Here is a 24,026-nt window from a genome sequence, read left to right as displayed (position 1 = left end):
TTTAATCAGTGACATTACTTATTTTAAATTTTACAGAACATGACTTTAACCAAAACCAATAACAGCTATCCATTTCAAACATTTAATTACATGCCAAAGTTAATAGAATACTGTAAAACCCCGTCTACAAGCATATAAAGTGCTTCTGTTGAAAGCTAAATCATTCCAGGCGCCATTATGGAGTTTGAGCAAATACATTACAGATCTAAGCATATAAAAACAAGTATTATTATAAGACCAATCTATTGTATTGGTATATATACGCCTGGTTCGTTAAAGTTAAGCTTTCATCAAAAACCCTATATATGCTTGTAGACGTGGTTTTACGGTATTCCGAAGCCACTTCTTCATGGTAGCCACTTCTTCATAGTAGCCACTAGCTTCTTCATGGTTGCTGATGAAGCTTCGGCTGAAGATTTATTTATATGTGTCAGTGTTACAGTCACACTGTCATCTCCATCAAAAGCACCACTGACATTGACTACAGTTCAATTGTTAAAGATATTTTGAATGAGAATGTTTTTAATTGAGGATTACTATTTATTAATGTCACTGTATAAAATATGCACACTGAAATTGCCTCCGAGTTAGAATTAAAACTGGAATAAAAGACAAAACTAGATTAAATGGCAAATATACCCAGCTTGACACACAAGTCAAGATTGTAATTACTGAATGATACGCCATAAAATATAAAGAAAAGTTTGCAATGTGGGCATTACTCCAGCTTGACACACAAGTCAAGAATGTAATCACTGAATGTTATGCTACACTGCAGTTATGAAATTATAATGGCATTCCTCCAGCATGTCAATGTTATTTAAACAAACTCCCATCTTACAAACCTTTTGATGATCTGAAATGAAAAAAAAGAAAAAAGAAGAGGGTTAAAACAGTGATAACAAACAACTGTGAGCCATAATAAACTGCTGTGTGAGTTCTATTTCCTTTTTCTTTCATTCGTTTTTTCTGCCACCTGATTCAGTGTTCACTCTCTATAGATTTTTGGTGCACCAAATCAAACATTATGCTCTCAAAGATGATGCAAATTCAGCAAAGCATACATTGTACTTGAGAATGGGCATTATTTTGCACGAAACTCATTGTGTCCAAATTTTCACATCTTCACAGTGAAGACTGGTCTGACTCTAAAAGAGAGATTAATTTGAGTAGATGCTTCTATTTAATGATTCATCACCAGGAACCATTATCCAATTGAAATTGGATACAATTAAATTCATAACAGATGGACAGTTCAGCAAATTATTGCACCATGTTATTCATGAATGGTTTTATATTATTATGGATGTACCATATTAAAGATTCTGATTCTGATTGGGCCAAAATGTGATCAATGCAGATAAGAACATTCCATTCAAGCAGATTTTTATGGCTCTCATCAATATCAATTAGGCCTATATCTTACAAATGTACATTATTCTGGTGTCATATAACACCCAATTACCTCACCAATAGCAAAATTAGCAATCATTTGATCTGTCCAAAGCACAGATAATGAGAGTATGAGCCAACATATACTTCAATGTTTTTGGCATGCAGCAAAAATTACTCTGCCAAAAATTCTTTGGAAGAACAATGCCTCCAATACTGCTTACTTGTTGAGTGGAAAATGGTAGCAACCCAAAATCCTAGTGTTTTTAGCTTGCAAAACATGAACACACACACACAGTGTATGTACACATGAACCCCATCACACATCATTCTCATGGTGAAAAATTATTTTTTGGGGGCAGTTCAGCAGTCGCTTCGAGGGGAGACACAAGTGCTCAAAATCATCAAGCCTCATTTCATTACTTTGGGCCCTGGACTTGGGCATCAAGTTTAAAAGTCAATAATCTATAATCCAATGTTAACACATTGATACACACTGCAAAGTTTCATATATGCAGGCTTCATATTATTAATATGGATCACCAGTTGAAATAATTCATCATTCAATTCAGGACATTCAATCCTCAATTGGCACACCCACACGGTATTGCAATGCCAATGTGGCCTTTCTCATTTCTGTTGCTCTGAGATGAACTATACTATATACACTTCACTACACTGCATGTAGTTGAATATTCCATGCTCCATCCTGTATGCAGGCTTCAATTTCAGACCATCAGATATTCTGTTTCATCACCAGATGAGGTTCAGTTGCCTTAATATTTGTAAAACTCTTGCACTCATAGTCACAATTCATTCTTGCAGGTATTATACACTGCGTGACTTGTGCAACTGCTTAAAATCATTTGTTTCTACAGGTCCATATCCAAGAGTTCAAAATGTATGCAGTTGACACATTAGGTAGTTGTCACAGTTGGAAAGAAGTCTTGTTTTGCAATTGTAGTCACTCACAGTAATAATATAAGTCATAGTTGGCAATACCTGTAAATTGGAATCCAAGTTTGTTCTATACATTTTAGTATACAATATGTGATTGTTAGATTCAACAAGTAATAATCTTGACAAAGTAAGCATTGTAATGTAGTCCTCAATATTTGCATACAGCAATCAACTGTAAAACGATTCTAGGAACCATTTTTGACACAATTAACCCACCGGGTCAATAGATACCCAAGTATTCCATATCAGATGTATTCATACTGCACTGCCCCCATAAACAAAAAAAATGGTCCAGTGACCTTTTGTTTTCCTGCCATAGCATTATTAGCTTGAGGACCAAGTGTCATAGGTAATGTCTTGAATGAGCATAAAACTTGGTGGGTATGTACAATCAGGTAATCGTGCCCAGCCGAGAACAGCCAAATACGGGTAACCGCCTAGTAAGCTCATTAATATCCATAAATAAGCAAATAAAATGACACAAAACTGTACAGCACATTAGCCAAATATATCATACCAAGTTTGATATAAAATTGAAAGGAAGTTGAGCATGATACCTGAATTTATCGGTCGAGCTAGAGTTTTCAAATATCATGCGAGACGAAGTCGAGCGTGATATTTGAAAACTCTAGCGAGATCGATAAATTCAGGTTTCATGTGAAAGTATCTGTCCAATTTTATCATTATTATGTCTTCAGAATCTTTTTTTGGTCAAAAACATGATTTTTAGTAAAGAAAACCAGATTTTTTTGTTAAGAAAATGTTATTTCTGCTCAAAAATGTGATTTTGTTTAAAATGTATTTTTTGGTCCAAAATATGATTTTTGGTTAAGAAGATGATTTTTGTTCAAAAAAGTGATTTCTGGTCAAAAATGTGATTTTTTCTCAAAAAGGTGATTTCACACCAAAAGAGACATACATGGCAACTTGTGCACATACGTGTAATAAAAATGAACTATGCACTCTATGAAGAGGTTACAAATATGAAAAACCCTGCAGCTCCAGGAGACCGATACACAAATTTATTGGACAGCCAGGTTATGTACAAAGGTATAGGATGCAAGATTCTGAAGACATAATAATGAAGCTGATCGGTTATTTCGTTTAAGGTGCACAGTGGAGTAATGGTTTTGCTTCAAACATTATACCTCACCTGATTTTTCCCAGTGGAAATATCAACATTTCCTTCTTTGAGTGGCATCACATATTTTGACCTATATACACATCTACTGTCCCCGCTACTGTCATTGTTCATTCTTTTAGGTATACAAACCATTATAATACTGTACATTGCACTGGTTTTGCATGCATAGTATACATATGTTTAGCTTGTGTAAAATGCTTGGAGAAAATTTTCTTAAGTTTGAGAGTTGAGACAAATTTTTTCCTTATCAAAATCATTGATTTAACTTCAGGTATATTTACACATTTAAGTATATGGCCATGTGTTTTGAACTCGCCACCCGTAGCGTTACATCACAAATATATGAATTTTTTCACCAATCAAGTTTGAAATTAAAATATCTCCACTATTATCAACCCTAAACTAGCAAAAGGATACATTTTTGGAAAGCTGAAGGCATAATGAATGTAACAATACATATTCCAACTCATTATACAGGGTGACCTTGAAATTATACAGGGTGGAATAAAATAATTCCGGATACAAAAAGGGTTACTTAACGCATTGCTTATTACTAACTTGCAGTAATAAACTGAAAGAAAACAACATCTATTTAGTTAGAGGATAGGGGGAGCCTACAGAGTCAGACTTTGGAAGAGAAAAAAATCACAGCTGTTTGGTAATCTCGGAATACAGGGTGTCCAAAAGTATGTTGGAATTTTTTACAATTTATCATATTTTGAACTGCAACATTTTACCCCTAACCCATACAGAAAAAGTAAGTCCATATTTAGATTCCTCATCAAATTTCCTAAAATGTATACTTTGACTATGATAGGGTAAGTAACTTTAAAAAAAAATTCTCGCGTCAGTACGGTAATAACAATTTTACAGCAACTTTTAGATTTTGAAGACATCCGCATTACTTACTACAGTGTTTAATATGAAAACGGGTGGTTTTGTACGTAAAAGTTTGAATTTTATAGGCTAAACCAATCATAAAGAGTTTAAAATGATTAAAAACAATTAGCAGAATTGTTTAGCTGCAAATTAAGACCAAAACCAAGTTTATAGCCCCTGTAGCAGTGAATTTATTCAAGTTACACACATGAAACGTTGTGTTCCCATAGAGTTTTGTGTACCGCTTCCCCCCCTCCACCACCCTGACTGCTCTTAATTCAATCAACCACAGCCGTTAGTTGAGAAGCTATATCCTTCATATTTACAGGTTATTTAGTGGTATTATTTAGCTTTCAAATGTGACCAAAACCATGACATAATCTTTTTGTTTAGACGAGGTATAATGAGTTGAACAGATCATAATTTGAAAATACGTAACACCACCACCATTTTTGGGTGGCGAGTTCAAAACGTGTGGCCATATATCTGTCACAATTGGCAATTTAAGTCACAGTTAGCTTTACCGTGTAATAGACCCACTAATATATGTTGGAATCCATACATTTAGTATTTGTAGATGCACAACATGTATGTTCAATTCCATGAATATTTATAATGAGCCTTTCTGTATGACCAACACCAACTGTGTATCTCAATCAGACAATCTTATAAGTGCACAATTGTAATCCCTGTAATTTCCTCTACCATTCAAATGTTTGGATTGGGCGTGGCCCTACAGGTAGCAATAAATTTTAATCAGCAGATCATATGCAGGTTTATAATTTTGGTCAGAATCCAATTCAAGAATCCATTTTAATGGGTATTCTCCATATCTCCTGATTTGTGAGAATCCAAAGAGATTCTTGTATTTCAAGTCTACCTACTAATTGAAGAGAATCTGTTCTTGTAAGATTCTGTTGCCTCACAAGATGGAATAAAATTCTACCCCTGCTAGAAGTATCATAATCACAAAGGCAGATAATAAAAACTATGGGAGACCTGCCTTGTTTACATGCAAAAAAGACGGACAAAGAAAGACATTGTTCACTTGCCACTGCACCGCAATCTATCTAAGATATGGGCGCTGATTGAGCTGCTGCCACTCTCTTTTTGTGCTCCTGAGCACTTGTGTTTTTAGTGGTTTATAGGCCACTTACAGTCATGTATGGACAATTCCGATCATGTTTTATTCTGGATCGAGGTTTCAACATACTGAAATTTCATGATGATTTTTCAACATATCTGGATTTTCATATACATGTAACTCTTGTGTTATGTCACTGTACATATACTCCATTGCAAGTGGAGTTTGACCAGTCAATAACTTGATACCATAGAACATAACATCTTGATTAGCCGTCTTGAAAAACGCTTTGCTGTATCCAACACTGCTCTTCAGTGGTTCACCTCCTACCTATGTGACTGGAAAAGCCAAGTTAATGTTGCTGGTCATTTATCTGATCCCATAACTAGCGATTTTGGTGTGCCGCAAGGCTCTGTAATGGGCCCACTTCTGTTTACCGCATATATTCGTCCCATAAGTGACATTGCCATCAGTCATGGAATTAGATATCATATCTATGCAGACGACACACAACTTTACATCTCGTTTAATCCCAGCATTCCCGGTGACATGGAGCGTGCCCTGTCTACATTGACTCGCTGTATCCATGAAATCAAAACCTGGATGTCATCAAACTGTCTGAAGCTGAACGATTCTAAGACGGAGTTCTTTGTTGCAGGGTCACCTTACAATCTTAAACACTTGCCCCAAATTGAACTCACCATTAGCACGGCCAAGATCAAGCCATCTGAGACTGTTCAAACCTCGGCGTCATGTTCAATCCACGCAATGACTCTTTCCAGCCATGTCAACTTCCTTCGCAGATCCATCAATTTCCAATTCACGAAATCTCTGGCGTGTTCGTCAATTCATCGACCAGGACACTTGCCACCTTGCAGTTCTTGCGCTCATTTCATCTCGTCTAGACTATTGCAACGGACTCTTCACCTCATTATTCGGCAAAGATCTTACAAGACTACAACGCCTACAGAATAATGCTGCGAGACTGGTTTTTGCAGTTGGTCGCAGAACTGAAGCTTCCAATCTCCTAGAGACCTTGCACTGGCTTCCAGTTCGCCAACGAGTACTGTTCGCTTAAAATCCTTCTGTATGTCTACAAGTCCATGCAACAACTGAGTCCCAACTACATTTCAGACTACTTTACCGTTTATGTTCCTCCTCGTACCTTTGCGATCGTCTTCTGACACTAACCGCTATACCAAGACGCAGCCACAGAATGACTGGCGAAAACAGATTTCACATTGCAGCCGCTACGCATGGAATTCACTACCCGTGGACATAAACTCTGCTGAGACTACAGCCGCGTTCAAGTCTATGCTAAAGACTCATTTGTTTTCTTGAACTGTTCTCTTGTTATTTGACTTTTGTGTATATTTTTGTAAGCGCCATGGTATCTTTGTGAATGGCGCCATAAATGCCTGTAAATGTAAAATGTAAAATGTAAAAGAGCCAATTAGGATTTTGGTATACCTATGTCACTGTTCATATACTCCACTGCATTTGGAGTTTGACCAGTCAATAACTCAAGAACCTATTAGCATGATTAGTGCTACTCAATTGTTATCATATACCACTCAAGAACTCACCATGTATGAACTTGTTCCACTTTGACAACAACCTCCAAGCCAACCAGCATCTCCTACTGTTTTGCACTACAGTAGTGAACTGCTAGCACTTGCCCACAAATCCAGCAAATGGATTTCCAATGAGACTTACAACACTGCTAAGGAACTTGGTATCCAGCATCACAGAAGCAGACCCATGACTTTTGAGCTTGCATGCATTTCTGATTCCTCAAACCAATATCGCCTATTTGTTGTGCATAGGCCTCATCCCTCCAAAAAGAATGGGTTGAAGACGTCAAGTTTAATTTCTTCTTGAATTTGATGAATTCTTGGATGAAATCACCCTGCTTTCTGGCAAACTCTTAGTTGTTGGTGATTTCAATTTACATTTGAATACACCAAATAAACCCTAAGTTGCCAAGTTTTTGGATTCTCTAACGGATGCTGGCCTTACTCAGCATGTCGATCAGCCTACACATGGTGATCACATTATTGATCTCGTAATTTCCGGCTCTGACGATTCTCTTCTTTCAGATTGCGAAGTGCTTGACATCTTGTACACAAGAAAACCATCTAAACACTATGTCATTAATTAAATGACATTAATCGTGCCAAACCATATTGTAATAAAGTTACTTCTTGTACTCATAATTATAAAGAAATGGATGGTAGTGCTGCCTTTAAGGCTGATTTGTGTGAAGCTTTTCAATCATTTCCTTTTGATAGTGGTAGTAATACCCGAGTTGATTTCTATGATCAGGCTGTCAAGAATGTTCTTGATAATCATTGCCCCACGAACACTCGTTCGCATGTGTTTAAGAGTAACCCTCAGTGGTATACCAAAGATGTTCTCCTTGCAACTGTCGCAAAACTTAAAAGGAAATGGCAGAAAAGTGGTAGCTATGAAGACCATCAAAATTATCTTGATCAAATCCAGTTATCAAAACTGATTCGCCATGAACAATCAAGTATTACGTTGCCAAACTGAAATCGACAGACACTAAGACTGTTTTTAAGACACTGAATACATTGCTGAATCGTTCTGTTTCATCTTTGCCCTCATGTGACTCTATGGAACTGCAAAGCAATCACTTCAGTAACTTATTCAAAGAAAAGATTGTCACAATCAGACAGAATATCAGATCTTCACCTGCACCTGTATAGACCATAATACAAGGAATCATTGTGACTCTACCTGTATAGACCATAATACAAGGAATCATTGTGACTCTACCTGTATAGACCATAATACAAGGAATCATTGTGACTCTACCTGTGTAGACCATAATACAAGGAATCATTGTGACTCTACCTGTGTAGACAATACTACAAGGAATCATTATGACTCTACCTGTGTAGACCATACTACAAGGAATCATTGTGACTCTACCTGTGTAGACCATAATACAAGGAATCATTGTGACTCTACCTGTGTAGACCATACTACAAGGAATCATTGACTCTACCTGTGTAGACCATAATACAAGGAATCATTGTGACTCTACCTGTGTAGACAATACTACAAGGAATCAGTATGACTCTACCTGTGTAGACCATAATACAAGGAATCATTGTGACTCTACCTGTGTAGACCATACTACAAGGAATCATTGACTCTACCTGTGTAGACCATAGTACAAGGAATCACTGTGACTCTACCTGTGTAGACCATACTACAAGGAATCATTGTGACTCTACCTGTGTAGACCATAATACAAGGAATCATTGCGACTCTACCTGTATAGACCATAATACAAGGAATCACTGTGACTCTACCTGTGTAGACCATAATACAAGGAATCATTGTGACTCTACCTGTATAGACCATAATACAAGGAATCATTATGACTCTACCTGTGTAGACCATAATACAAGGAATCATTGTGACTCTACCTGTGTAGACCATAATACAAGGAATCATTGTGACTCTACCTGTGTAGACCATAATACAAGGAATCACTGTGACTCTACCTGTGTAGACCATAATACAAGGAATCATTGTGACTCTACCTGTATAGACCATAATACAAGGAATCATTATGACTCTACTTGTGTAGACCATAATACAAGGAATCATTGTGACTCTACCTGTGTAGACCATAATACAAGGAATCATTATGACTCTACCTGTGTAAACCATAATACAAGGAATCATTGTGACTCTACCTGTGTAGACCATACTACAAGGAATCATTGTGACTCTACCTGTGTAGACCATACTACAAGGAATCATTGTGACTCTACCTGTGTAGACCATACTACAAGGAATCAATGTGACTCTACCTGTGTAGACCATACTACAAGGAATCATTGTGACTCTACCTGTGTAGACCATACTACAAGGAATCACTGTGACTCTACCTGTGTAGACCATACTACAAGGAATCATTATGACTCTACCTGTGTAGACCATACTACAAGGAATCATGTGACTCTACCTGTGTAGACCATAATACAAGGAATCATGTGACTCTACCTGGGGCATTTATTATAAACAATATGGTAAATAGATTCAATCAGCTTCAAGAATACCACCATGACTTCATCTGAAGAATCATCACAATTGCATTATATGCTGGACTCTGCAGAGCTTGCCTGTCCCTTTCATGGAGTCACATATTATCACATGAAATTTAAGAACACTGACACTTAACATAATGTGGGGAGCTCTTCAGGGTGTTTTCACTTGCCTTATTAAGAACTAGCAAATAAATATCAATGTAATTCATGCAGGATTTTACCATTTTGGTAACAAATGACTATCTACAGCCAAATAATACATGTTGATTCAGAGCCTGTAACATAAGTTTTCACTACATTTCACCCAGAATGTTTGACTGCTTTGAAAGTTACTTTGAACCCTACTTTAAGCCCACAAACAGATCACTTTCCTGGAATAATGCACACTGTTCACACAGAAATGGACAATTCTGTTTTGGAGTTGAACAATATTAATAATGATAAATTATTCTAAAAAAGGACAAAATCTTCAGAGAAACTTGGAGCTCACAAAAATATGAGAAACAAACAGAATTTATTCTTTGAATTTAGAAAAAAGTAATGGGTAAAAGTGATGGGTTTTACTAAGCTGGAATTTGTCGCCGCATTTCGCTCCTTATCCTTTTTTTTTTAATGGGAAAAATTAAACAAAAAGTATAATCAATTTTGTAAATTGTCCAATCAAACCCCTTATCATACCGTAACACATGCCTAACCCATACCCCTACACCAGGGATTTCTTTAAGCAATTTGCTGTATGGGTATATTACATATTTGGAACCCTTTCAATTGTGAATTTTTCATCTGTAGGGGTATAAAACACTTCCCAGAGGGTATTTTTATCCGAACAATGTGTTTCTGATTTCACTCAATTGGGTGAAATGAGCTGAAAAGTTCAGTGAATGGATTAAGAAGTCTACTCGTCATTTTCAAAAGGTTCATCCTCCAAAATTTCTATGTCATCAATGGCGCAGATGGGTATTTCAGTTTGCATGTCTTCAACAATGAGGATTGATGTTTCAGTTTGCAACTCGTTGAGAGCATCATCACCTGCAGATTCATCGTCTGAGGATTCCTCTTCACTATCACTAACTAAATCTCTGACACGTTCCAAATTATTGACAACGGCTGATGTGGCTGACATTCCCACATCAGCATGTTTGTTACCTTTGTTCTCACAATTAATACATCTGCAGCCTACACATTGAAGAAATGCTCTTTTGCATTTACAAAGACCGGATTTGCATCCTGATTTGCAACCACAACCACTAGACTTTAGCATACTGAACATTTGCATTGACATCAGCCATGTTTTGTTGCGAGTCCCACACAACACTTACATGGCCATCACTGACTTCCCAACCATAATCTGCGAGTTTTGGGACTTTCAAGAACTGTACACATGATTGGCTCCATACTTGGGCCGTCCAGCAACACCTAAGCCAATGCAATCTCAAAGCCTCTTGGGTGGGCATCCATTCACTTTCGCTAGAAATTCTGTGGTAGTGACCCTCACGTATTTTACGAAGAAATTGAGAGTGAATAGTGAGAAGGTCTGATTGGGATCAGATAAAACAATGGAGTTATACAGCTCCTCTGGTGAAGACTCATCAAAAGCATTCTTATGTGCCCTGAAATACACTGATCCCACCATACGATAAAATGCCAAGAGACCATGATTCAAATTGGAACCATGGAATTGGTGAAGTTGTCCACAAAGGGGGCTACCTGTGATAAATTTGCAGTCACGGATCAGTGTTTCAAGAAAACTTCTCTTTGTATGTCTGACAAAATAAGATACATAGTCACATCCACTACAGATGAAGAGCATTTGCAGGATGGCTGGGAGTGCACTTAGACTATCCATACCTACTTCTTGAAAAGAAAGGTCTGTTTGGATTGCCTGAATCAAAGTAGATAAACTGCAAAACAATTCATTTCCAAAATCTGCACGGAGATGCACATACACATCTTTGCCAGGCATATGTTGAACAAGGGCAGCCCAACGTTGAAAACATCTCGGTCTGGACTGTAGATTATGATTCTGCCACATTGGGTGGTGCACGCATGGAGCCAGACACGTGTGTCTGCTTCTTCGTGGTTGGCGAAATATGCAGGCACCTGTCTAATTCCATTAACAGAACCACTGTAAGCTTTATCTTGAAGATCACCATCAAATCCCCCACCAACAATAACAACCTGTCCATGATCTAAATACTTGGTTAACCCAAGAAATATATCAGAAACAAGGTTGACCAGCAACCTCTTCAACTTGCGATTAGCAAGGAAGTTGCTCCATGGTGCGTCGCTGGGTGGTAATTTTGTGGTTGCAGTGATGTTTTCATCCATGATGAGAGGCTGACAGTTTTCATCACGCCTGGATCGCTCCACATCTTTTGGACTGACTTGGTGCCTGTGTGGATGATCGAAGACTATGTGAACCTCAGAAGCCTTGTATATGGCTAAAGGGAGAAGTACCCACCGCCGGAATAGAGAAGTGAGGTAATCTCCAAATGTTTTTTGAGGTTCACATGGTCTTGTCTGTATAAGGAACATTCCATCTACAATGTATGCTGTGCAGATGGACTGATATGATGACACAGTAGGCATAAACACATTGGGATACCTTTTCTCATACAACTCAGAAATTACTGCTTTCACATTCTTATTTGGCAGACCAACTGGTGTACAAATTGCTCTAGGCAGAGCAATAAATTGCTGAAAATTGGTCACCGGTTTCTTGTGTTGTCTGGAAAAGGCAATTTGTCTTCTCAAGCAGGATATCTGAAGTCGTTGATCAGATATTTCTTTCCTCTGACGGGGTACTGTGGGCTTTGGCTTTGAAAATGTTTTCAAATTCATTCTTTTCCTGCTGCTGTTCACTGATGTCTCTGGCTTTCTCAACACAACACATTTCATATAATCTTCAAAGGCAACCTCGCCACGATCATAAAAAGTCAAAAGACTTTCAGACACAGTGGCATTGGCAACCTCAGAAGAGAAAATATTATGAACAGAATTTGGACTAGCCAGAGAATCATCAGAAAACAGGTTGGACTTCTTCAACCTCTGTTGGTAGCCCAATATGTTAATCTCACGGTCTTTCTCAAAGGACATACTTTGGTAATTCTCTTTGTCATTTAGTATTTCGTGGTTCAGATTTTTCATTACTCTTGCTCTGTGAGGTAGATATTGAACAAAGGCGGGCAATGTTTTCTTCGCTTGTGGCAGTCATTGCCATTTTGACGTTTTTGTTGACTTCTTGCTCATGTGCCTCATCAAATGCACTAGACGACATGGGTTTACCCGTTAAACTTACTGTAAAGGCACCTTGTTGGAATTCTTGGAGAATACCAACTGGAAAGTTTTCCTTGAGGTCTGCCAGGTGGTAAGGGGTAATCCGCAAATAGATGTGTCTGTCTAGTGCCTGAAAGATAGGCCCTAATTTGCGAACACATATGTTTCTCAACTGAAAATCTCTTCCACGAATTGCCAAGTACAGACCAACATAAAAGAACATGTCTCTGTGAACAAAATTATGCCAGAATTGAAAAGTACCACTCTTTATGCACAAGTCTGAACAAAATTGATTGAACTTGGCATGCAGTTCTGAGCATAAGTCAGAAGGGGCTTGAAGTTCTTGTTTGAGAAATTCCAAACATTCACTCCTGTTATCAACAGATATGTGAAGTATGTTTGAGAAAGAAATCGCATTCTTACTTGAACTCTGCAAAAAATTGGTAAGAACATGCCTGTATAAAGCTTCCCATGTCTGCAGAAGAAACTGGTTACTCTTTTCAAAACTGGTTGAATTCAACACAGCTTTACTTGTGGCGCCATGGTGGTACATCTTCAGCAAATCCTTCAGACCCGCATCCATGTACACCTTACACAAGGGCGCTTGGATGTTCTTAAGTAAGTGCCATTCACCTAAATATGGGAGCAACCAATCCAAGGCTTCTGGGTAGTCCTTTATGAGATCAAGCAAGAGTAGATAAGTTTTTCCATCCCCTGCAACTACAAGCTTATCCACAAGTTCACCTACGCCATGCTTGTTCTTCACTAAGCTCAGAGCTTCAAGCAAGGTCTCTTTGTTATCAGCAGGCTTAGGGATCAATGCAGTGAAGTGAACACTGGATTTCTCAGTGGTAGGGGGACATGTTAATTTGATAGAATCTCTCAGGTCTGGGAGGAAGTACTTTTGTTGATGCTCTGTGGCAGACAGAGTCTTAGTCAACATGTATACAAAGATTTTTTGCTTCAAATTCTCTAAGTAATCTTCTTCAAGCTGTGTGACCTTAAAATCTTCGACAGACGACTTAAAAAAGTACTTCTGCCTGGATTTGAAATCTGTATTAGAAACCACAGGTGTAACATTGTGATAGTTAAGGATATCATCAGTGCTAAGAGTCCGACCTCTCCTATCATGGGTGAAAATACTACCAGTTGACTCACTACAAACTGCCCTTACACTACTTGCAGATGTCAGTGGCAAAGGCTCTACAGCTTGAACTGATGTGCCATGAAAGCCACGTCCATGTTGTGAGGCTTTTACAGCAGCATAGCTGGCATTTCTATCGATGTTATCAATGGACGCCACACAGAATGAAGAAGAAAGAATGCTTTTCTTTGCAGCCATTTCTTGCTTTGAAGCCCAGGTTTGGTATCTCAAAAGACTACCCTTCGATACTGTAACACCAAACCTGGACAATATGGTAAGGCATTCTGTTGAGGAAATGGTGTATTTGTCAATGACATCTGAAAGAAGGAGATGGAGAGGGAAGTAACACTCTCTATTGACAGTATACAGAAGTGATGACAAAATAAAAAATCTGCGGAGCAACTTCGACTTGTTAAGTTTGTCTGATTCATATAAGTGTTCCATATAATGGCTGGACCATTTGAAAGTATGTGATGCTTGCATGCGAAGATATCTCTTCTTTTCATGCAGCCCAAAAGAAAGTTTCACAATGAAATTCCACACTTGAGGTGGGATACACTTAATAGCATCTTCAAAAGAATATGTATCAATTGCCAATGGGCCTGCTTTTCTTTGATTAACAGCAGTTGTTGCATGATCAACTAGTATGGTATTCAAATATTCCGCAACCTCGCTTAATTTTGAGTCCATAGATTGTGGAACTAAGGGGCTGACATGTTCAATACGATTCAGATCTTCATTCAGATGTACATGCAAGTCAAAGAGCATTTTGTGCAGCAGAGTCTCCAAATTGCTTGCATGATGTCTGATCATTGTACCATATCGAGGCTGTTTATTAATTGCTGAAACAATGACAGAAGTACCCAAGGTCTTAAGTACTCTTTGTTTGAGCCAATCGGGACTATGCAGACAAAAATCAAAATTGGTGTTACAACTTGGAGACCGTACACAGTGCTCTTGTAAAATGCTGACATACTTTTTGTACAAAGTGTGAAGTAAGATGGCTTCATCTTTCACTAATACATCACGCAGAAATAACATTGTATGTGACAGGCTGACAATTTCACAAGAATGAAAATCATCATGATGATTGCCATCATCAGCACTATCCTCATCATCATCATGAACAACAACATCATCGTCAACATAACCATCTTTGTCAGCATCCGTATCTTCTATATTTTCAAAAATTTGGAACAAATTTGAAAATGCCAAATTCTCCCGGCTAAATGACACACTTTTCTGATACTTTACAACACAACTAAAGCAATACCTACATAAATAGTCGCTATTGCCAATTACCCTCCCCACCATCACACATGCATACTCAATTGCTGCCTCACCAAATATACCAGCACCAACTTTCCGGAAAGTCTTCAACAATAATCTTGAGTTGGATTTCTTGTCACAAATACAACATGCTAATGATGACAAACATGAAGTATTGTACAACTCTGAGTAATGTGTATGACACAATTGGACATTGTGAAGTTGACACCCCGCTTGAAGGGCAACACCAAGATGCTCTTGTACATCTTGGTGAGTGAACTTTGTCTTCTGATGGTATCGCTGGTCAACCTTCACACAATTCGCACACAGCAGTGATCACATTTGCCTTTTTACAAGAATTCGGTTCAATATTGGAAAATGTCTCACTCTCACATTTAGATCGACAGATTTTGCATACACAATCCCCATCATTGACACCTAGTATTCTTAAATTAGCCACTAACTGTACATGGATAGGGTTCTCTAGATCGGCCTGTTCTATGTGCCAGTATGCTGATGTTCTATGCTCCTGACAAACAGCACAAGGACCACTGGATCTGTCTGGATGTAATTTAGTACAATTACTCAAAGGACCAGGTGCCATAATTGATTGTAAAAACAACACAGTGAGGAATACAAATAGGCCTATACACATAATTTAAAAAGTGATGGATAGTACCTTGTTTGTAAATGGAAATTAGCTTATCCTGGCGTCACTTGCACCAGTACTACACCTGTACTGCACCTGCACCTGTCCTGTAGCAGAAATAAAATAATGAAAATCAATCAATAAAACAAGGAATTATATAGAAATATGGGTATGGAGTCTGATTAGGAGCAAATTTTCGTTTTAACTTTTTCACATGAATCCCATGAATCCCCTGAATGACCAACAAAAGCATGGCTCCTCTGCCCCCCCCCCCCCTTTGTACAAGCCACTGCCATTGTGCATACTCTGACTATTGCATTTAAACTTAAAACTTCTTTGGATTATGGTTAACTCTGAACAAGTGAACATGAGTTTCTTGTATATTTTACAAGTACTTCCACTTTACAGCACTACTAGGTTGAGATGTGGACTGGATAGTGTTGGATACCAGATTGGATGTGGTAGTGCATCAAATTCCATTTGACCGTATCTTATGTACAAGTGGAAGTTGGACTCACAATTAAGCCCGGAAAAGGAGCCATTCAAGATTCACAGTGCACATATACGGTATGTGATTGTGACCAGAAAAAAAAAACTAATTTAGGCTCCTTTTCCACCAATTTGAATCCCAATGGGTTAAAACACATGTTTCAAAGAGTTTTAAAAATTCTAGTTGGTGCGTTTAGGGTCATTGTAATGATCCCGCTATTTTAAAGTGTACTTCCCTGGCATGCTTCCTTGGCTAAACTGAAGTCTGTAATTTGGTTCAATTTGCATTTTTAAATTGTACCTAAAAGCAGTGGTAGCGCTAGAACTTAACACTCCAGTGTACCTAGTGTTTTTAATTTTAAATTTGTGTTTTATAGTTTGCATCAAGCAGGGGTGTGAGAGGTCACAGACCAAAAAGGAGGAAAATTACTCAAAATCGCTGAAAAACAGCGTAAAATCAGGGTAAAAATGCTAAATATGGGCTGAAAATAAAAGAAAATGTGTAAATTTTGCCAACCAAATACGAGGAAATCAGCTGAAAAGAGGAACTCTCAAACCCCTGATCAAGAACATCACCCAACATAAATATTAGAACATTATAATTATAAACTAAAAGAGGTGCTGGGAGGGTTTATCTTTTAAAATTCTGTAACGTAGTACATTTCAGACAAATTACCATGTATCTTTTAGATACAATCCTTTTAACGGGTAAAATGTATAAATTGCAATTCAACAACTCTTCCTATACCTTTGTACAGGAGCCAACCGTTGTTAAACCGTGATGAACCCACACTTTTACTGTAGCGTATACGCGAACGCGAGCAAGACTACACGTTACGCGAGAGCGCGTAAAATTCGTCATGCCTGGAACCTGTGTGCGTACGCAAGCTTTCAAGTTGAATTCATTCATTTTTCAGGTAGCGGCTAAACATTGCAGTTTTATTCTGTGGTTTTATTGCGGATATCAACAGATAAATCATCGACGTCTTTGCAAGGCTGAGTGACCATGATTAACTGACACTCCTCATAAAAATAATCATGTGAATTTACGATCTTTAGCTTCTTTTCGTTGTTGAAAGGGATTCAATCATGTTTCACCGTTGTTCATAACCGTTTAACAACTCGCGGCCGGCGCGTCTGCGTGGTATACTTCGCTCGGGCAGCTAAAGCTACCCTTGCGAAGTAAACCACGCAGACGACGCCGCGGCCGCATCGTTGTTAAACGGTGATGAACAACGGTGAAACATGATTGAATCCCTAAAAATGCAATAAAATCCTGCTAGGGGAGTTTCTTGCTAAAAAGGGCAAATCGGGTTTGGAGTACACCTATACAATATTCATAAACTCAACAAAAGTTTGGAAAGTTTTTTCAAGCATCTGTATCTTCAATTATTCATATCGTGTGGCATATCACTGGATCACAGTACAATACTCCCTTTAACAATGACACCCCATTTGAAACAATAACATTTTTCATGGCTGAGTACACGCCTTTCCTAACTTTTGTTGAGTGGGTATGTGACAAATATCACACAAATTTGATTCAGAAAACAACACTGACTCTTACCATTTTCCCAAGTAGTCGGCTCTTCCTATTAAAACAAAGTAAATAATATAGTTATTGTAGTTTAGTGAATCCACATATTCAACTGTAATGCTTACAATGAAGATGACAGATTCTGTAAGAGGTGTTTTTTAAGTCCAACATTTTAAAATGGAAACAGAAAAGATACACAACCATGCATCTATGGTACTATACAACCTACTTTGCCAATACTAATAAACAATGTCTTGTGTACTTACTCTAGCAACACACATTTATATATCATTTACCATATTCCCTGTAATAAATGCCACGGGACAAAACGGGGCGTTTATTAGAAGTGAATAAAACTTAAAATCGGGTTCGATTTCCTGATGGTGATCCTGTTGAAAGTAGGGATTTACAACTATACTAATACTACTACTACAAATGGTGACCACAGAATTGCGCGGGAAATGACATTTTTGATACCGGTACTACAAAATTACACCAGCATTTAGTATGGAATTAGTGAAATTATGCTATGCAATAAAATGGATGGAAGTGAATCATAATAGGTTTTGTCCACACAAATTACCATAATTCGTTCCAATAAGCGGCCGTGCCCTAATAAGGCCCACCCAGGAAATTTCCAATTTGCTAAAGGGTACCACTACCATCAATGTTGCAGTGACAAATAGACGTCGATACAGTGAAACTTGCAATACATTTTCTACATCAGAAAAGCTACTAGAACGTCTCAGGACCCTTTTAAAACATGCGTAAATTTGTCTCTATTCAACACCCCTTACGAAAAAAATTAGGTATTACATGTAGGTTAAAAATAAGCGCCCACCCAAAATGACTTTGTTAAGCACCCTGGACGCTTATTGGAACGAATACGGTACACCACATTATGACCCCAGGGGCGTCACTCCCATTGTGGCCTGTACACCACCCGCGATAATCAATTTTTGAAAAGCACCATTAACAAGGATTTAACCCGTGGTTAAAACGATACCCTAAACAGGTAACACGCGCCTGCTTTCACATCTTAACCAGGGATTTTATTCCTTGCATCAAATTTCATACGGTACCCTAAATTTCATTTCCGCGTATTAGCAATTGCAATTTTGCTACGCTTTTTCCAATTTTTTATGTTTTTGACACCCTAAACATGATAAGCACGTATCTTGCCTAACCACGAAAAACTATCCTTTTTCTGCGTTTTTATTATCATGGATGGTGTACCATGTACAGGCCACAATGGGAGTGAACCCCCAGGGCTTATGACATGCGACCATGTGCTTTCTTTCTGCAAGTTTTGGTTATTTGTTAGCACCTTTTAGCCCCTTCACCATGAATTTTTATCTTTGTGAACAAAATTTGCCTTCATATTATTTTCCTTTGATAAATGGGTGACTGAAATTCAGCCACACCCTATTTAATATAGGTGGCCGAAATAACCCCAATGATAGTAAAATTGCTATCTTTCTGGTTTTGTCAAACTAGATACTTGTAATAGTGCAAAATGTTGATGCGGAAAACTCGCAAAAACTGCTGAATCATTCCAATTGATTATGATCGACGAAGGATATTTGTTTATGAATAGGGGAATCAGTAATAAAAGCTGTGGCGTGCTAGGAGGTTGTTCTCTCTCACTCAAACTCTCATCAGGTCAACACCACAATAATTGGTCGTTCTGTATTTAGTTGATTTATATGTATCAGTAGTCAGTACCACTACCAGCATGAAGAAATAAATTAACTACCAAACCAATTCCTGTTTTATCAAGAACTTTTATTTAACCAGTGGCCTACCGCAATCAGCCACGCTAACATACTAGTACTCGGAAAAAGTGGTCTCAAATATTTCCAATGTAAATCCACAAAGATGTTAAAAAATACAGCCCCTCAGATATCATTATTTTTCAGGTGGCCGAAATAGCCCCATTTTTGGCTTTAGATAAATTACATTTGGAAATCACTGAACATGACCTTGGGGTAAATGTTGATCAAATAATTGTTGTTTACTATTAGTACGGTAACAGATAAATAAGGTATGCAACCATGGGATGCCATCTTAATTTTTTTTTTTTTTTGCATTATCAGCTGAGCCGCCCCCTCCCCCCCGGCCCCCCAACATGTGTTTGTGAATGGTCCCTTATGTTACAAAATATAATACTGACCATAAGGTGACGAAAAAAGAAAACCCTGTTCTACGGGACCGACCAACCCAGATTTTGAACAAATTGAAAAACAAATCCTGTACAAATTAATGTTGACCCCAAATTAAATTTTTCTTGTATTTTCCCAAATTGCAAAATATTTACACAGATTTTGGTGATTTTATGGGTCATTAAAAAATTTAAAAAGCCAGACAGACCCTACTTGAAAGGTCCATCCTCCCGTAGAACATGTTTTTTTTGTCGCCTAATTGACAACCTGTTTGATCCATTCTTCATATCATACATTGCTTACCTGAGTTTTCATATCACGGCCTCAGATTCTACGACAATCACATAATCAATTCTCGTAATGATTCTCGTAACATTTGTTGCGAGAATCAACTTTCATAGAATCATGCAGTACCGGTATGTGAAGTGTCTCGGGTGGTTTTTCATTCTCGCAAACTGGCATAAAATCTAGGCCTTCATATCATATTTTGTGGTGAAGAAATGATTACAAATAGTGTAATTACCGTATTTGCAATCATTTTTAGAGCAAAGATTTCTTGTTCCAATGGCTATCTACAGTGTGAATCCTGAATGCACACTAAACCACAGCGTCACATACATACATGTAGCACTCCTTGGAACTATTGGAACTGAGTCTGATACATTTACGTATAGATTTCATATTTTGAAGAACACACAAATGTATCATTTGTGATCGGCACTAGCTGTTTACACAATTTCGACTCAATCAGAACTCTGGGCATGCAGTTACTGAGGCCGAATTGGTCAAGCTGGGAGATTCAGTGCTTGTTGATTGAAAGATAGGCTAATAGAAATTGGCACTCCATTCGTGGTGGTTGTTGTTGTGGACCAATCACCAAATAATAATAAAGTATAAAATATGTAGGCCTATGTCTGGCACATACTGTGACATAACATAGATGTGACCTCCTCTCATAATTTATTACTTTCTTTTTCTCAAAAGTCTGAAACAGAGCGCTATGGGCTGACGGGTCATAGGCCCTACCGTCAATGCAAACTTATTGTGCATTGGATACAAGTAAAAAGCTTTTAGTTTTATCATGTGTGAAGGTCATTGACACAAATTCAAGTAGAAAACTTGGAAGTATGTATGACTATAATATGCTTAAATTTGCCTCTGTATTTTGCAAACTAAAACAAATGGGCCTACTTTAATAAATACGAATATGAGAGTAGGCCTATGCAATAATGTGAATTAATTTAGATGCCAAGTCAAGACAAACTGATATTGTTCGTAATTTCGTAAAAGCATCACCGACACCGGCGCTTGCAAAAGTTATAAATGAACGCTGTACAATGGTTTATACACAACGCCATGGTCGGGTCACGTACATGCTTGTCGTGGGTCGACCTGGCTAGTAAAAATCCTGGGCGTTGGCAGGCAACCCAAAATTAATGGTCGACCTTGGAGAAACCGATTTACGATAACTTAGACTTAGATGGTCTATCGTGTACGATATGCTATTTTCGACCTGGGATTTTTTTCTCCCAGCTCATGAGCTTGACCCAAAACGCGTTACTGCATGAGTTTATTATTACCATTATGGACCATGATCACCATGAATGATGAATCATTCATGTGGATGTGGTCACATACTACGTAGACTACACTCTACAGTACATCATGACAATTGACATGCGTACCGTCCATGCATGACTCGGTCTCGGATGTGAGCAAATCATGAAATTAGAAGCTTACAGATTATAAATGTGTAACTTTTATTTCAATAGCACGTTTCCTAACGTCTCGGGCAATACCAAGCCACAAACCATGGACTGTGGCTAGGCGGCTAGCAGCAGTGCCAGCAGTCCATGCTCAAACGCTACTGTTACTATAATGCGATCCCTGCATGCCCTACGAATTCGGCGGGCTGACAATGCTGATTTGGGTGTCCATTTTCAAACGACGATATCTTCTTAAATTTTTAGGTTCAATTCTTGGAATTTGAATTATTATAAGATAAGAGCTGTTTATTAACGATTCGTCCAAAATAATCACTACAGAAGCGTTAAGACAGAAAATATCCGGGTTAGAAGTTGCATAACCAAGGTAAACAAAACTTACCGGAGAAGTTATTGGCCGACGATGAGGACGCTATACAGTGAAAAAGAATAGCCGCACAATTTTTTTATATATTTGTAAAGAAACTTCACCAACCGAGTAATATTATCACACATGTATACATTGTTTACTGTTTCATGAAAAAAGCAATTTTCTTGGGAAATTTTCTTTCTTTTTTGGCGTGAAATACAAGTAAGGAAATGTCTTAGGTTGCGAAGTTCATACTCCAAAGGTCACGTACGTTAATAATTTGACCTTTTACGGAAAACGCGCATGACGGCCCTCCAACTGCGTTCTGCATGTCATGCGTTAGACATTACGCCCCCGATTACGCGGAGTCGCAGCGCGTGACGCACCTCTTCAGTCAAGCGTCAACGCGGTTATCTTAGCAACAAGGCACTCCGTACCCACAAGATGGCGGCGCTGACGTCACAATGACTACCTCTATTAGTCAAGCGACATTTCCATATAAACATGGACATGTATAACTTAATTCATTATGTTTTGGAGAGATGGAAACTTGTGTGAGATTATCATTGGAGAAGAAATTTATCACATAAATTTTATTTGTATTTATGGCAAATGTACGTTTGGAGAATATTTTATAAAATGAATTAAAACGTGCATTAAAAACAAATGTATGCATGAAATTATATTTATGCACACAAAAAGATGTAAATTTAACGCGATTTAAATGTGCATTTTTGAGATGATTGACACAATCATATAGGAGTTCGGGGAGTGTCATGTGGTAATGTTATCAATGCGCGATTAATTGCAATATGCGCTCAAACTAGTACGCGGCGTGGCGCGCTATGTCCGCAGATTTGCGTAGCGCCAGGATTGCGAATGTATTTTATTATTGTAATTCACTTTTGAATGTAATGTCCGACCGCGATGTCGTAAAACTATGGAATGGGAAAAAAAGAAAGAGGAGAGAGGATGGAGAGAGGAATAAAAGGACTCTAACTAGTCTAAGAATTATGGTAAAACTTCGCCTGATGGTGTGATTTCATAGTTTTATTAAGAAGATAAGCCGGCAGCGAACGTAACAATTGGTCAGTGGTTGTTTTGTTTGGTTTAAGGATTAGGTGTGCAAAACAGTTGCTACTGCAATCACTATGGACCACAATGGCCTTATTCCAGTGGCATATTATCAATAACCTCAATTAAACAATCATAGTGCAAAATTTGGCCTTAAGTTGCAGATATTTTCAAAGGTCATTCAATGAATGCACAAATGTAGGCCTATTGGGGTTAAAGAACTGTGCCCTGATAGATAAGCATGTTGTAGATTCTTCACACTGTAAACAACTAGTTCATGTGCAAACATGTTCAAAACATACATAATTAGAATGGTCAAATGTCACCGTCTATCGGGTTCAAAGATGCGGTAAACTGGTTTAAACCATACCTGACCATACAGAGGTCACGGTTTATTTGGTGTTTTTATAAGTCCATTAATTTTGTATTTTAAACAAAGAATATACGCACACCATTTTATCCCGTGCATATGCCTATCAGAAAACAATAATAAAATAAAATCCAAACATATTATGGTTTTATTTCTGAGCTGGGCATAATTTTAGCAAAACAATTAAGGAGTAAATCTAGCAAGATGAAATTAGAAACTTTTCACAAAGTCATGCCTATATGGTGCCCCCTCCGTAGAGGGCGCCCCAAATAAAGCTTTTCGCTTCATTTGCATTTCTTGAATGCAGGTAGGCCTACTCATATTATAATTAATCCCGTATTCCCGTGGATTATCTTTTTCAAAAGCTTTATAAATGCTGTACTTTATACTTGTTTTTATCTTTCATTCAATAAAAAATAGATATAATTTCTAGGAAAGG

At 37.9% G+C, this 24,026-nt stretch overlaps 1 long non-coding RNA gene across 2 annotated transcripts; it reads right to left on the bottom strand.

Annotated features, from left to right (window-relative positions):
• Window positions 1–492: 492 nt before the first annotated feature.
• Window positions 493–22,461, bottom strand: LOC140157004 (uncharacterized). 2 transcript variants are annotated; one of them, XR_011859622.1, is made up of 4 exons: window positions 21,811–22,461; window positions 17,939–17,963; window positions 15,913–15,989; window positions 493–856 (listed from the first exon to the last, which is right to left on the bottom strand). It is a non-coding gene; the product is annotated as an uncharacterized lncRNA (long non-coding RNA). The 2 variants fall into 2 exon arrangements; XR_011859621.1 differs by having other exon boundaries at window positions 22,177–22,461.
• Between the last annotated feature and the right edge of the window lie 1,565 nt (window positions 22,462–24,026).

This window comes from Amphiura filiformis, chromosome 7 (genome assembly GCF_039555335.1).
Source record: "Amphiura filiformis chromosome 7, Afil_fr2py, whole genome shotgun sequence".
Taxonomy (NCBI): domain Eukaryota; kingdom Metazoa; phylum Echinodermata; class Ophiuroidea; order Amphilepidida; family Amphiuridae; genus Amphiura; species Amphiura filiformis.
Note: the sequence above shows the minus strand (reverse complement) of the source record. Positions and strands in the feature narration are given on the sequence as shown.